This window comes from Lethenteron reissneri, chromosome 4 (genome assembly GCF_015708825.2).
Source record: "Lethenteron reissneri isolate LAM-NWPU_2019-01 chromosome 4, ASM1570882v1, whole genome shotgun sequence".
Classification (NCBI taxonomy): Eukaryota; Metazoa; Chordata; class Hyperoartia; order Petromyzontiformes; family Petromyzontidae; genus Lethenteron; species Lethenteron reissneri.
The window spans coordinates 10,841,825-10,856,783 of record NC_083782.1 but is presented as its reverse complement, the minus strand read 5'-3'; the positions used below and the strand labels follow the sequence as shown (position 1 = coordinate 10,856,783).

The 14,959-nt window shown below is 50.3% G+C and overlaps 1 long non-coding RNA gene across 1 annotated transcript; it reads right to left on the bottom strand.

The window, feature by feature from the left end:
- Window positions 1-1,181: 1,181 nt before the first annotated feature.
- Window positions 1,182-7,154, bottom strand: LOC133350908 (uncharacterized). The gene is made up of 4 exons (XR_009756120.1): window positions 7,049-7,154; window positions 6,001-6,217; window positions 3,816-3,991; window positions 1,182-1,924 (listed from the first exon to the last, which is right to left on the bottom strand). It is a non-coding gene; the product is annotated as an uncharacterized LOC133350908 (long non-coding RNA).
- Between the last annotated feature and the right edge of the window lie 7,805 nt (window positions 7,155-14,959).

Below are 14,959 nucleotides of genomic sequence, written 5' to 3'. Positions count from 1 at the left end.
GGATGTAGAGTGGAGTTTGTCTGGTGCCAGGATGTAGAGTGGAGTTTGTCTGGTGCCAGGATGTAGAGTGGAGTTTGTCTGGTGCCAGGATGTAGAGTGGAGATTGTCTGGTGCCAGGATGTAGAGTGGAGTTTGTCTGGTGCCAGGATGTAGAGTCGAGTTTGTCTGGTGCCAGGATGTAGAGTGGAGTTTGTCTGGTGCCAGGATGTAGAGTTGAGTTTGTCTGGTGCCAGGATGTAGAGTGGAGTTTGTCTGGTACCAGGATGTTGTGTGGAGTTTGTCTGGTGCCAGGATGTAGAGTTGAGTTTGTCTGGTGCCAGGATGTAGAGTGGAGTTTGTCTGGTACCAGGATGTTGTGTGGAGTTTGTCTGGTGCCAGGATGTCGTGTGGAGTTTGTCTGGTGCCAGGATGTAGAGTGGAGTTTGTCTGGTGCCAGGATGTAGAGTGGAGTTTGTCTGGTGCCAGGATGTCGTGTGGAGTTTGTCTGGTGCCAGGATGTAGAGTGGAGTTTGTCTGGTGCAAGGATGTAGAGTGGAGTTTGTTTGGTGCTAGGATGTAGAGTCGAGTTTGTCTGGTGCCAGGATGTAGAGTGGAGTTTGTCTGGTGCCAGGATGTAGAGTTGAGTTTGTCTGGTGCCAGGATGTAGAGTGGAGTTTGTCTGGTGCCAGGATGTAGAGTGGAGTTTGTCTGGTGCCAGGATGTAGAGTTGAGTTTGTCTGGTGCCAGGATGTAGGAGTGGAGTTTGTCTGGTGCCAGGATGTAGAGTCGAGTTTGTCTGGTGCCAGGATGTAGAGTTGAGTTTGTCTGGTGCCAGGATGTAGAGTGGAGTTTGTCTGGTACCAGGATGTTGTGTGGAGTTTGTCTGGTGCCAGGATGTAGAGTGGAGTTTGTCTGGTGCCAGGATGTAGAGTCGAGTTTGTCTGGTGCCAGGATGTAGAGTGGAGTTTGTCTGGTACCAGGATGTTGTGTGGAGTTTGTCTGGTGCCAGGATGTAGAGTGGAGTTTGTCTGGTGCCAGGATGTGGTGTGGAGTTTGTCTGGTGCCAGGATGTAGAGTGGAGTTTGTCTGGTGCCAGGATGTAGAGTGGAGTTTGTCTGGTGCCAGGATGTAGAGTAGAGTTTGTCTGGTGCCAGGATGTAGAGTGGAGTTTGTCTGGTGCCAGGTTGTAGAGTGGAGTTTGTCTGGTGCCAGGATGTAGAGTGGAGTTTGTCCGGTGCCAGGATGTAGAGTAGAGTTTGTCTGGTGCCAGGATGTAGAGTGGAGTTTGTCTGGTGCCAGGATGTAGAGTGGAGTTTGTCTGGTGCCAGGATGTAGAGTGGAGTTTGTCTGGTGCCAGGATGTAGAGTAGAGTTTGTCTGGTGCCAGGATGTAGAGTGGAGTTTGTCTGGTGCCAGGATGTAGAGTGGAGTTTGTCTGGTGCCAGGATGTAGAGTGGAGTTTGTCCGGTGCCAGGATGTAGAGTAGAGTTTGTCTGGTGCCAGGATGTAGAGTGGAGTTTGTCTGGTGCCAGGATGTAGAGTAGAGTTTGTCTGGTGCCAGGATGTAGAGTGGAGTTTGTCTGGTGCCAGGATGTAGAGTGGAGTTTGTCTGGAATTTTAAATTCAGATGTCAATATATTAACGCATATCTATATTAATAGTACTGCAGGGGAACTCAATAAATGTTTGGCACCTGCACACCACCCAAGAATAATTATATGTGGTCATACATATAACAACCAACAAAACTTATGACATAAACACAGTGGGAGGCAATAATGTTTCTTGTTCGGCATTGACCGTTCCTTTTCAGCGGAGAGAGCGTCTGGATTATTTCGAGTGACACTGTGGGAGAGTCGTAGCTGAGTGGACCTATGAAACCACCTGAGTTGAATTCCCAGCCACGGTCACACGTCGCTGGGATGTGATGTCCTGAGCCCTGCACGCTGACCATGATCAATAGAGCACGGGAAAGTCTTCATCCAGCAGTGGGTTGACAAACAGCTGTAAACCGTTATTATGAGTAACAATGACATGAACGTCCCGTGCGTTAAGTGTGTGTTGTAAGCGTGACATTGTGTCTTGTGCAGGCTGCGGTTGAGGCTCAGTGGTTATCGTACTCTGTGCGGTGAACCCAGTGACCTGAGTTTAATTCCCTCTGGGCATCTGCTAACACCAGTGGCAAGTGCTATCTGGACTGGTGGGAGCCTACCTCCTTCACTAAGCCCGCACTGACCAGCGCGCTGAAGTCACAACGCCCATCACCGCATTGGGATCCTAGGATGGAATGGGCTTTATAAATTGTAATTATTGTTATGACCGACATGGGAACACCTTCATCCAATCGTGGATTGACAACGGGCTCTCATTTTTTATTATTAATCATTAGCATTATTGTGTGATTCTGCAGTGACCAATATTCTGATTCGTAATATATATTTTTGGATTAGATCGCGTAATTAGAACCGTTATGAATGTTTAATGTGTGAATGTTGAACTTTCTTTGCACCGTACGCAGCCAACGGCGCTAATCAGAGGCGTAAGAGAAGGACACCAAACACAGAAAAGCAGTTGTCAAGAAAAGCGTTTTACATTTAGATTTAAAAGTGCATAGCTCCAGTGGCTTCCTAATATCGAAAGGAAGAGCGTTCCAGACGGCCTCAGAAGTGCGGTCACCCGTAAGATTGCGACGACTGGACACGGCGTTGCGCTCGAAACCGTGACCGCGGAGAGAGGCGGCGAGCAGCGTGGTTCGTGATGGATATTTAGAACGTGCCAATGTCAAGCGTGGAGAGTGTGGGGAGGTGGCTGGCGCAGGGGGGGGGGGGGGGGGTGAGGGCTGCATCAGCATTCGCTAATTGTTTAAAGACAAACAGTGAATGAACGCAGGGCCACCGAGCACAGACCCTGCCTTGCAAAACACACAACCCCTCACTCGCCGCGTCAGCATTTCCTAATCAATGATCTAATTAACTGAGGTTTACACGGGTTCTTTTGAAAAAGTCAGCACTTACGGCAGTTAGCAAATTGTGGAATTTGTCTCTCTCATTAATTTGTGGAATTGTGCGTAATTTAATGGATAAAATACTGAACTTTATTCTCGCCCCTGCCGTACAATGTCTCTCGCTAGTTAACGAGCAGAACTGGATTAATGAACCGTGCTTGGAAATGCCATTTGAACAAGGCACAAACTTGCTCCGATAGCGGTACTTAAGAACCCCAGAGTACACAGGCAAAATGCAATTGTGTGGATGTGATTTTATTTGTGCCCCTTCCTTCGGTCTCACTCGCGACACTCTCCTGCCCAGTGCCATCAAGCCCAGCGGTAGCGAGTTCGCGACTTTTTGCAGAAGTTCACCGTTTGGTTCCAGTAGCAGCCCTGGTTAATACTGCGGTGTGTGTGAAGCGTAATCATTACCCAGTGGCTTGTGTTTCACAGTGGATGCTGAAGAACGCGTGACGACATTCGCACGAGGGGGCCATTGTGTACCGGCATCAGAGTCCAGATTTTCCAAAATAATATGACAATGAACTACAAATTACTGAATTGGGATATACACAGTAATCATCGCCCCCTAATGGCAGAGGTAACGTCCCAGGCCACTCTTGTAAATGAGAGCCATCCTGGTATCTTTGAGTTCTCACCTGGTTAAACAAATTAGCTTGAAACTTTAATTCATTTAAAGCTATAATAGTGTCTTCATGTCTTTGTATATTTGAAAATAATGTTCCCATGCAAAAACAGTTAGGTGGAGTGGTGGCACGGTGCTCGACACAATAAACTATGAATCTGGTGACATCAGTGATAAGCGGTATCGAACTAGTCCGGGACCATACCTTCACCAATACGCATTGGTCGACATGGTCCGATGCTTCGTTTAATTACGATCGTTCCGTCTCTGAGACTTGACAGTGTATGTGACTGCCACGTGACAGACACTGCTTGCACGGAGACATGAAGTCTGTTCCCTCCAGTGGTTGAAGCAATTGAAGCGACTTCAGTTGTCACGTCCCTGCAATGCAATTCAGATTTATGGAGCAGCTAAATGCAGCCGATACCTCAATACATTACATGTAAATTAACACATTTCTGCGGAGGGAGCTGGTAGGAACGTTGGGTTGCTCGGTCAATGGCCAGGGTCAACGGCGGCGTGGTGTATTCCGCAAATATGGCCGATTGTGAGGGCGGGCACAAGCCGGCGTGAGTAGGTTAAACGTTGAGTTTTATAAGGGCACCACGGGGTGACCAGCCCCTCCCCACCCAGCCCCACCCCTCCCACCCCCCACCCAGCCCCACCCCTCCCACCCCCCACCCAGCCCCACCCTCCCCACCCATCCCCTCCCCACCCTCCCTACCCAGCCCCTCCCCACCCTCCCCTCTCCACCCAGCCCCACCCCTCCCCACCCAGCCCCTCCCCACCCTCCCCACCCAGGCCCTCCCCACCCAGCCCCTCCCCTCTCCACCCAGCCCCACCCCTCCCATTTTTGGATGCACGACGGACGGTCACAATAATCCCCTGTGGGCTGGTGTAACCAGGAGGTTCCTACCAGCATTACAAACACAACAGAGGAATACCGCCAAACACCCGGACAATATATCACTGTCGTAATCAGCCATGATCTATCCGCTGCTGCGATTAGGTCTCTGCTGTTAAATGTCACGATCCTGCTATGTAGCAATCTCTCTCGCCTCCGAAACACACGCTGATTTGATTGCTAAACTCACACAATGCGGTGATTTTATTTCCTGCTGCCAATCTCTGACACAGGGGAGTGGCACCGTGTGCGTTGGACTTGGTCTATTGTCGTACTTGGGCAGTGCCACGTAGACTCCCTGAGGCCCAAGGCAGGAGTAGGCGTTGATGGCTACACTGCACTGATGATTCCTAACTATGATGAAACCAGTATGCAGTTGTGAAAGTGCTATTGGGGCAGTGATGTGGCTCAGCGGTAGGGCGTTTGCTGCTCGTTACAGAGCTTGCCAGTTAAAATCCAGCGGCCGCCCTGGTTAATACTGTGGTGTGTTTGGACCAATATCATAATACCGGCCGTTCGATTCACAGTGGACGTTAAAGATCCCGTGACATAATTCGCAAGGATGGTGACATTATGTACAGACCTCCACGGTCTAAATTTGAAAAATAAACCCGGCAAATTACTCGGTTGGAATAAACGTAGCATTCACTGCTGTGAATTCTTGGCAGGATTCTCCTGAAAAGGAGTGATGAGACTCAGTTAAACCTTTCGGGGTAAACAAGCGTAATCATCACAATGATAATTAATCGCATGTTATTGCGGCTGGCTAAAAAACAAATGCCTGCAATCTTGACTCTGTTGAGTCATTTGGTCTAAAACAAGGCTTTGCATTACACACAGAGTGTGGTGATATCACGTGACGTGCAAGGAATGATGGGATGACCAATCCCAGAGTCACAATTCTACCTTTGCGCTCTATAAATCACCGTTTGTGTGTATTATTACTTTTAGGGGTCAACGCAGTCTATCATTTATCTAAAGCTGATAAGAAAAAAATTGGTAGCGCTTTGCGAGACGTCAACATCGGTCAAGCAGCTGAGCATACTTGGCCCCCTCCATCGTGACAACGTCTCAACGATAACCCCCCTTACGTTACACAGCGCCCTTCGTGCAAATTCACATCACAAGAAAACGATGTGTGATTTGTAATGCTCGCAGATGTCGCACGGAGGCGCGGGGAACCGCAGACAAGAAAGCAAGGCAGCCAAAGCCGGCGTTAGCTGCAATTGCCAAAGCTCTGTGGTTCTATATTTTGGATGTTTGACCAACTCCATTAGTGAGCGTTCGTTCGTGGGATTGTGTGGTTATTTTTTCGCCAGTGGCTCGGCACCGCCAATAAAGGTGACTTCCACCCCACGGCTCATTCCAACGGGGAGACGCGTTGACTTGTTTAGATAATGTCCACGTAAAATGTTCAAGATGCAGCCCGCTGAGAATCAGGAGAGATATGTTACTTAGGGCATCACGGTGGCGAGATGCTACTTACCTCCCCTGATAAAGAAGAGGTCGTGGGTTCCATCCAGACCCTGGCACCTGTAGATTTAGAGTTTGCATGTTCTCTCTCCCTGCAGTCGTCTGGTTTTATCTCCGGGTTTTCCCCACCACGTTTAGAATGAACGTACGTTTAGAGTATTTGGCTGCTCTCCATTTATTTCCACGTGATGAGCTACTTCGTTGAGATATCATTTGTGGCCAAGTCGCTTCTGAAAAAGAGCTCCACGGATCAGTGGGGGCTTACGTGACTTGTTAAGATAATGTGTGCGTCAAACTTTTACAAACCCGTCGAGAGTATAAACTTACATGTAAATTAACACGTTAGAAAGATGTAGCCCACTGAGAAAGGGAGAGATGTTACTTAGATGAAAAAAGAAAATGTTTCACAATCTAATCATTTGTAGAACACGCAGGACTGGGCGTTCACTGTGAACTGACAATGAGTGAAAGATGTAAACGCTCACACATTCACAATTTTGCTCATTTGCATCTTGGGAAATGTTTTTCTCCGTGATAAGTTGAACAATTTAGTAGAACTAGAATTCACAACGCGTGGATTATGCGACGCGTTCTATCGTGCGTTTATCTCTGGAAGTATTTCGTTAGCGACGTGGAAATTAATGGGTAGCTGTCAGGACAAAGCGCCGTTATATGTTTGTAAATCTATCTTCTTTGCTCAATGGTCAATTTGGCCAATTTTGTTTTATATACAGGGCAAGTCGAGTTATGTTTATATCGGATCCTCTTTTCGAGAGTTACGGTAGTCCCCTCTTGCTATGAGATGTTAAATGCCTCGCCTGGTATTAATGAGGTCGTGTGTTTGATCCCAACCCTGACACTCGCTGTACGTTCGGAGTCTGCGTGTCTCTCTCCCCGTGGTTGCGTGGACGTGTTTCCCTGGGCCCTCCACATTTAGAATCAACACGCGTTCAAAGCATTTGGCTGTTATACATTTCCAGATGACAAGCCACTTCGTTGAGCTGCCATTTGCGGCCACGTTGGTTTCGAAATAAAGAACTGCACAGCTCAGTGGGCCTTACCTGGGAGAATAAAACGAGTTGAGTTATTAGTTTATCGACAGTCAGAATCACGGACAGATCTAAACGCTTTCGATCGTGGCGGTTGGAAGGCGTCAACGTCGTTAACTGCCCTCTTCTTGACGATGGCACGGCCACAGTTTGATCCGCTACCAGCTCCGTCTCGTGGTGCGTCCGCGAGCGTGCAGCGCGCACGCGGCCCGTGGCCGTCATCATCACGCGGCCGCCGCGACGCCGTGTCGTGTCCGGCGCGATGTCGCTGTTTAACATTTAAACACCGCGATGATTAAACACGGCCCTATCAGAGTAAAGGGCACCGAGGGAGAGTTCGCGGGCAAGCCTGGCGGTACGCGGCGGCCCGCGCGGTGGAACAACATTTCTGCGCCCATTAATCACCGGCCGCAAATTTGCGAGCGTTCGATTGACACGCACCGGGGCCGTTTGATGAGAAATGACATCTTTACATTCGGCCGGTGACATGCACTGCACTCGTATGCCCTCAGACAACAGAATGCGCACACACGCAAGCAATGCCTGCACACACACTCTGTGGAAACACACACAAAGCCAACACAGGAGAAAGCAAAGACAGGCAAATACACATTATTCGGTGCTGCTGTTGGGCTGGCAGTGGTGCACAAGCACAAACAACGACAACAACAAGGCAAGGCGTTCGTCAATAGCACCGTTGTGTGGCCTTAAAAGTAAAACAAAGATAACAGGTGACGTTTCGGGCAATGGTCCTTCTTCAGAGCACATACAAGAGAGGGCAGAGAGAGAGCAGATACGAGTGTGCTTGTGCGGTATGTGCGTGAGTGCGCATGATGCAAAGATCCGATGCGATTGGGGAGCGCCTCCATGTAGCCTCGAACAGACTGTTGGGGCAAATGTTGTTAGCGAGCGCCTATTGATGCCGGCGCTGAACGCCAGGAGGGAGGTGGGACCAACACCACACCTGCAGGGCTGCCTTTGTCTCCCCGGTGCTGTTGTTTGTTGACCCACTGCACCACGTTGTCATCTTGAGGCTGACAGGACGTATGTATTTATGTATGTGTGTATGTGTGTGTGTTGTTGTTGAACTCATTTCGCAACACGACGTAGCCCACCGTGCTCGTTGGAGGTACAGGGGAAGGTCAACAAACTAGACACAGAAAGAGGAGAGAGGGAGTGGGAGAGACAGAGGCTCAGGAAAGATTCCAGTGTCACTCGCCACCGATGTTGGCCGTGGGTGGGAATCAAACTCAGCCTCAGTGGGTCCACAGCCCAGTGTGCTAACCACTGCGCCACCTGCCACGCCACGTGCGCGCAAACGAACCCCCGACTCGCGCAGCGCGCCAATGCTGCGGCGATGTTTGCGTTGGCTGCCGTCTCATCAGAGGACAACGAGAAATTGTGATGGATGTGCCCCCATGGCTGCCACGGTGGCGAGATGTTAACTCCCTCGCCGGGTATGCAGGAGATCCCCACCCTGACGCCTGCTGTATACTTGGAGTTTGCATGTCTTCCCGGTGGTTTCGTGGATTTTTCTCCGGGTCCCAGGTTTCCCTCTACGTTTAGAAACTGGCGTCTAGATTGTTTTGATGATTTTGCTGCTATAAATTTCCACGTGATACGCCGCTTAGTTGAGCTATAATTTGTGGCCAGGTTGCTTCTGAAAAAACGAGCTACAGAGCTCAGTGGGTCTCGACTGGTGAAAATTAAAATAGCTTTAGTTTATTTCTCTCCGGTTCACACCACCACCCCTCTCGGCGGGATATCTGGACCCCCGCCTGACCCATTGCCAGCGCGCGGCGAGGCGCGCGTGACGCAACGCCGAGACGCCTTTCTCATTCCCACGTGTCATTCCCACGTCTCATTCCCACGTCTTATTCCCATGTCTCAGTCCCACGTCTCATTCCCACGTCTCATTCCCACGTCTCATTCCCACGTCTCATTCCCACGTCTCATTCCCACGTCTCATTCCCACGTCTCATTCCCACGTCTCATTCCCATGTCTCATTCCCATGTCTCAATCCCACGTCTCATTCCCCCGTCTCATTCCCACGTCTCATTCCCACGTCTCATTCCGCCGTCGCTCCATCAATCCAAATCGAATTGCGCCGCTCTCCGCCGCAATCTCACCATTGTCACCATTGTTACGCGAGCTCCTCTCGAGGTTCTGATCGTCGCCGTCATCACCACCACCATCACCACGTTCAGTTTCCTGCAGTGATGGGGGAGAATGTAAACACGCCAGGGACTGATGCCCCCTTGCACAGGGTGACTGAGCGAGTGCGAGTCAGTGGAACCTGCAGGTTTCTCTTCTTTTTATCCCCACAGCGCTGTGACGGCTAACAGGGACAGAGGCGGCGGTGGCGGCACGATGGTTTGCACGCGACCGCTACGAACCCGGTGAGCGAAGTTCAATTGCTGGCCGTGGCTAACATCAGTGGTCAGTCAGTTTGACACGTTCGCGACCAAAATCATTCATCATAAGGGGTTGGATGACGTCATTATGAATGTGTCGTTAACCCAGCACCACCCGACATCGCCAATTAGTAAGGTTTGTCACGTGAACAAAACGTGGCGATTTGGCACGAGATCAGCACTAACCGCTAGTGATTACAACCAGCTTCACAATGCTGCCCTTTGCCAGAATCGGCTGATGCATCCGTGGTGAGTGATGTCTGAACCGACTGCTGGTGGCCTCCCTGCACCGCCCCGCACTGACCAGAGTGGTGAAGTAAATGCAGAGTACGGGAGGTCTTCATCCACCAGTTATTGATGACTCGCGATCTTGCTGTGCCGCGTACATTTCTATTTTTCGCGATGTTGTGCTGCCTAACTCTCTGATGTGTTTTTGCCGCGTTGTCCGACGGTTCGCTCCACGTGGATGGGAGCTTCTTAAGGAAGTGAAACGAAGCTGCGAGCGCGTGGAGCGGTACGGAGAGGGGGGGGGGGGGAAGACCGGACATGAGCGGGGATTGAACTCGGGTGGCCGTGTTCGGAGCGCAGCGAAGCGCTAACCGCTACGTTACATGCAGCTTGAAAGAAGTTCACCAAACATGGACATACACACACACACGCACGGAGCGCGACGCGTCGGAGGGGCGGTGCGCTGGGCAGGCGTGAAGGGCTGTGGGGACGACGCCGCGATGGACAACATTAGGCAGCCTAATGGGCTGTGTGCTCAGCGTGCCCACTGCTCAGCACACCTGCAGCACAGCCAACAGCCCATGCACTGGCAGTGAACCTCAAAAGGACATTTGATGGTCTCAGACACTGGCAGATCTGGAGTTGGGAGGGGTGGGGTGGGGGGGTTCTAAATCGGAACGACCTTTTGCCAGAAGAAAAAAACTCCCCCGCAGCTAATGTCCCGAACCTGTGGATGCTGTGGGAGCACGTGTGACGTAATATGCGTTGCGTTAGGCAAGATGCAACGGATATATTTCGACATTTTTTGTTACATTCTTATCGTCATCGTCATTGGCCTCCTCTGTCAATCCACTGTTGTATGAAGGCCTCTCCCAAGCTGCTGCCACCTTTCTCGGAACCCTGCGATGTAGTGATCCACGCAACGCGATGTTAACTATGATAGAGGTTGCTTTGGGTTAGATCGCGTGAAAAAAAAATGTGTCGTTAAACCTGCCACCACCCGACACAGCCAACTAGTAAGGGTTGTCATGTAAACAGAACGTGCCAATTCGTCACTAGTACAGCACACCGGTGTGTTGGAGAGCCAAGCCACAACATTTACAATCCGAGGACGACGTTTCGACAGTAATTACAACTAGCTTCATCAGGCGACGGCCAGAGGGTGCAGCTACATTGGGGGATGTTTGGCCATGAATTCCATTTTAACAACAATTTGGCTTCGTGCGGGAGGAAGGGGGGGGGGGGAACCCTCCTTGCACACGAGGCGTGAACCCTCAGAGGCTCTGCACCCACAGAGATCCACTCCGCAGACAGACCCGAGTCTGCGTGCCTACAACACCTGGCAAGCACTGGTGGTCACCCATCGACATACGAACCGGGGTCAACTCCGCTTAGATCAGCCACATCTTACGGTGGGTTGGTTTTCTTGGGCGGGTCATTTTCCGTGCTTTTATTTTCATGAGAAAAATAAAGCATCGCTGTAACAGACCAACAGACGCAGTCTCGTGCAGGCCTCGTGTGCAAATCAGAGCAGCGAGCAAGAACAATAAACTATGGAGTGGGAGCCAAAGGGACGGAACCCATCCGGGGAACGTCTACCGACGAGATGGAGCGGCGAAATCAGCTTGTGTGCCAAGTGTTTGGTGGATTGTTGCACCGTGGAATCGTGAAAGGGGGTGACAGTGGCGGTGTGGCGTGTCCTCCATTCAGCAGTGGATTGAGCATGGCTAATGACGACAATGATGAAGAGATTGTATTGCTATGTTGAACTATAGCCACCACTCTTATTGCTGTCAAATGCTGTGCAGTCGTGTGCCTGTATTAATAGCAAGCGGCGTGTCGCGACAAGCCGTTGCATAAGTGTTCCACGGAGCAGTGTGGCACGGACATGGGGTTTGCAAATTAACTATGACGTGTGCGCTTGTTAGAGGTAATTGCAAAGTCAATGGTATTGTATTCGCATTGACTATCATTCAGCTTAGAATAGCAAGAATCCACTCTAGCACTCCCACAGAAGATCATTGTGCCGCGCCTTTCCTAAAGCCTCTTAGCACCGAGCGAGTTCGTCAGCACGACACGAAGCGTTTGGGGCCACCGGCGTCAGCGGCCGGCGCGCCGGACTTGCGATCCAGAGGGTGCCGGCACTGACACAACAGTGCGGGTTTATTAACCCCCCCCCCCCCTCTGCATCTGTCCACTCAGCGATGTGAACGGGTTCACCGCTGCTAGTTAATTGTCAGGGTACTCCGTGGCGAGATGTTATAACTACCTTGCCTGCTATGAAGAAGGTCATCCCGACTCTGACACGTGTCGATTTGGAGTTTGTATCTCTCTCCCCCCGTGGTCACGTGGATTTTTCTCCGGGTTCTCTGGGGTTTTCCTCCACATTTAGAAACAACATGTTTTTTAGAGTATTTGGATGCTATACATTTCTACGTGATAAGACACTCAATTAAGCTATATTGTGTGGCCAGGTCGCTTCTGAAAAAGAGAGAGCTCAGTGGACCAAACCTGCGAAAATAAAAACACGGGTTGCCTGTGGTAGGGCAAAGTGTGGGTCCCACCTCATCTGGCCAGTATGGAGGAGTAGGCCACATACCTCGTGGAGGGGCGCTCTGGAGCTCCCTCCAGTGGAGGCCCTTCCGTCAGCAGCGGTGTGGGCACAGCAACTGCAGGACTGAACCTTTATCATTCTCCTTTGCCTAACGTGAGATATCAAAAGCCACCAGCAGCACGTGTGTGTGTGGGTGCAGGAATACATTCAGTCGAATCAATATCTGCGCGCCTGTCTCAGATGGAAGTCAAAACACTAATTAAGGATGTAGGCGCAGCCCTGAAGTTGCGTGCTCATGACACTGCCGGCAGAAGGTACCGCTAATAGAGGGAATCTCCAGGGAGCTCCCTTAGACAACTCGTCCTCATTCGCCAAATGCCTTGGACGTGCTACCCGCACTTGACGCCACTGCACGTGAGTTGTGCTGGCCTCATTTGTACTACAGCTGGGTGGACAGAAATGGGGGGATTTAAGAAATAGCTTCAACTGCCGTGCCAGGAGATCGAACCCGGTGACCTCTGGATTGCAAGTCCAGTGCGGTGCTGCTCATTACCCCAGGACAGCAACCCTTCAGACACTGATGGGTTACTCATTTGCGTCCTTCAATTAAGCAGCAATTAATGCAGCCTACGATTTGAAATATTAATGTCGTATTATTATTTTGGCGAGGCTGCCAGGTAGCTTTCGCCACAGCTGTCGATGTGGTTTTATTTCACGCGAGTTGTGGAGCGGTGGTGCAACGGTTAGCGTACTGCATGGCAGTAGTTCGATTCCCAGCTTGTGTTCCGAACCCGGCCACAGCTGACATCGGTGGCGAGCGATGTCCCAACTGGCCCTGGGTGACCCCTTCACCAACCGGAATTGACCGGCGTGGCGAAGTACGGTCAAACAACTCCCGTGACCAACGCGGTATTGGGAAGCTTTCATCCAGCAGTGGATCGACAAGGGCTGTATTATTTAAATGTGTATTGTTTTTCTTCCTATTCTTGTCCTTTCAGCCTCAGTGCTTAGGGTAGAGGCTGCAAAGTCTGTGTCCTTCATCATGTTCAATAACTGACCAACTCACCCTCTAAGCGCCTCATCTCAGCATTAAGCTAAGCCCGGTTTGAGCCTGGTAAGTACTTTGATGCGTGACCAACAGAGATTGCCAGATGTTGCAGTCTAGGGGCTACGACCTCACCAAGAGGTGCAGTGTATAGATGTTGAAGGACAACAAACTCAACACAAAATGCAGTTCTAGAGAAATGAGTCTGTCAATCTCGACGATTTACAAGTGCGTAGCTTCCTGATATCGGAAAGAAGTGCGCTCCAGACGGCCGCAGAAGTGCATCTGAAAGCGACCGTCTTTGTTCGATGACCAAACAAAGCCGCTGCTGCTGCGAGGATGACCGGGGTTCGCGTGATGATGGTTCATGCTCCTTGACGAGATCAGCGAGCTGTTGTGGTTCATTTGTGGCGAGCACTTTGCGTGTGATGAGCGGGACCTCATAATGTCAAGTTGAGTGTGACTCCGCTGATGCGTCGTGAGTTTTTTTCCCAGGTACCCCCATTCAGTATAAGTAATCATTGAAGATATATTCTCCACCAAATATAAAAAATATTATCGTTGATTTTAAGCAACATGTCTAAGAGTGGAGACTGAGAGAAGGAATGAGAGAGAGAGAGACAGCGGGAGAGATGGTGGTAGCAGCAGCAGAGTGACGACATCGCAGAGTTCGGAGGTCACGACCGGACAGGAGTGGCTGGGGAAATGAAAGAAATGGCAGAAAATGTGTGAGCGGGGAGTTACAGGCCAGCAGCAACAACCATGATAACAACGACAACAATACGATGAGCCTTTCATTTGTAAATAGCGTCGTCATCCATGCAAATGGCATCTCAAAAAACGGAGGCGCAGAGGAAACTGAACACGGACGGGAAGGCAGCGAGAACCGGCGTTACCGATAATTGTCCAAGTTCTGTGCTCCTATACTATAATGGGATATTTGGGAAGCGCCAAATAACATTAATTATGCGTGTATCATATCTAAGGGGTTATGGGCACTGCTTTCATTTAGGCAGTGACGATGTGGATGAAATGCTAGCAGTGAGGGCCTTGCATCTGTTCTGACGTTAACAATCTTGTGACAATATTGTTTAAAGAGCATTTAACCCAAATGTCTAAGCTACAACACATTATATTCATTGGGTCTTTCGGTCTTCAGGAAAGACGACAGCTTGTGCTGCGATCGAAACGTCGTAGTTTTTTGTAATTTTCTTTGCACCTATCTACGTGACTTTACCGAAAAACCCAAAGAATATGAATTCCTGCAGTCACGAAAGCTTTAAGTCTACAACCAATTACAGCTGAATTGAGCATGCCGCCGAAAATCCGATATACCTTGTCTTGTAGATACACACATAGGCTATGTGTGCCGGGCTTAAAGCTTCGTTCATACAATTGACGTACTTATTATCTCTCGTCTATCTAGGAGAGCAAGGCTGAGTGGGAGGACACTTTTTTGCAGGAACTTCGGATTTCATGCCAAACGATACGCGGTGCAACCTGGAAACACATCGAACGACTTGTGCTGTCGTCTGCGTGAATCTGAACACCGTCTCTCATCTCATTTGGCACGACGGCACGCACCTGGCACAGTCCACCGTACAGTGTACTGTACGGTGGACTTCTGCCGCACCGTACGTAGCCAAGCATGCTCATCGCAGGCGCGGGGGGGGGGGGGGGT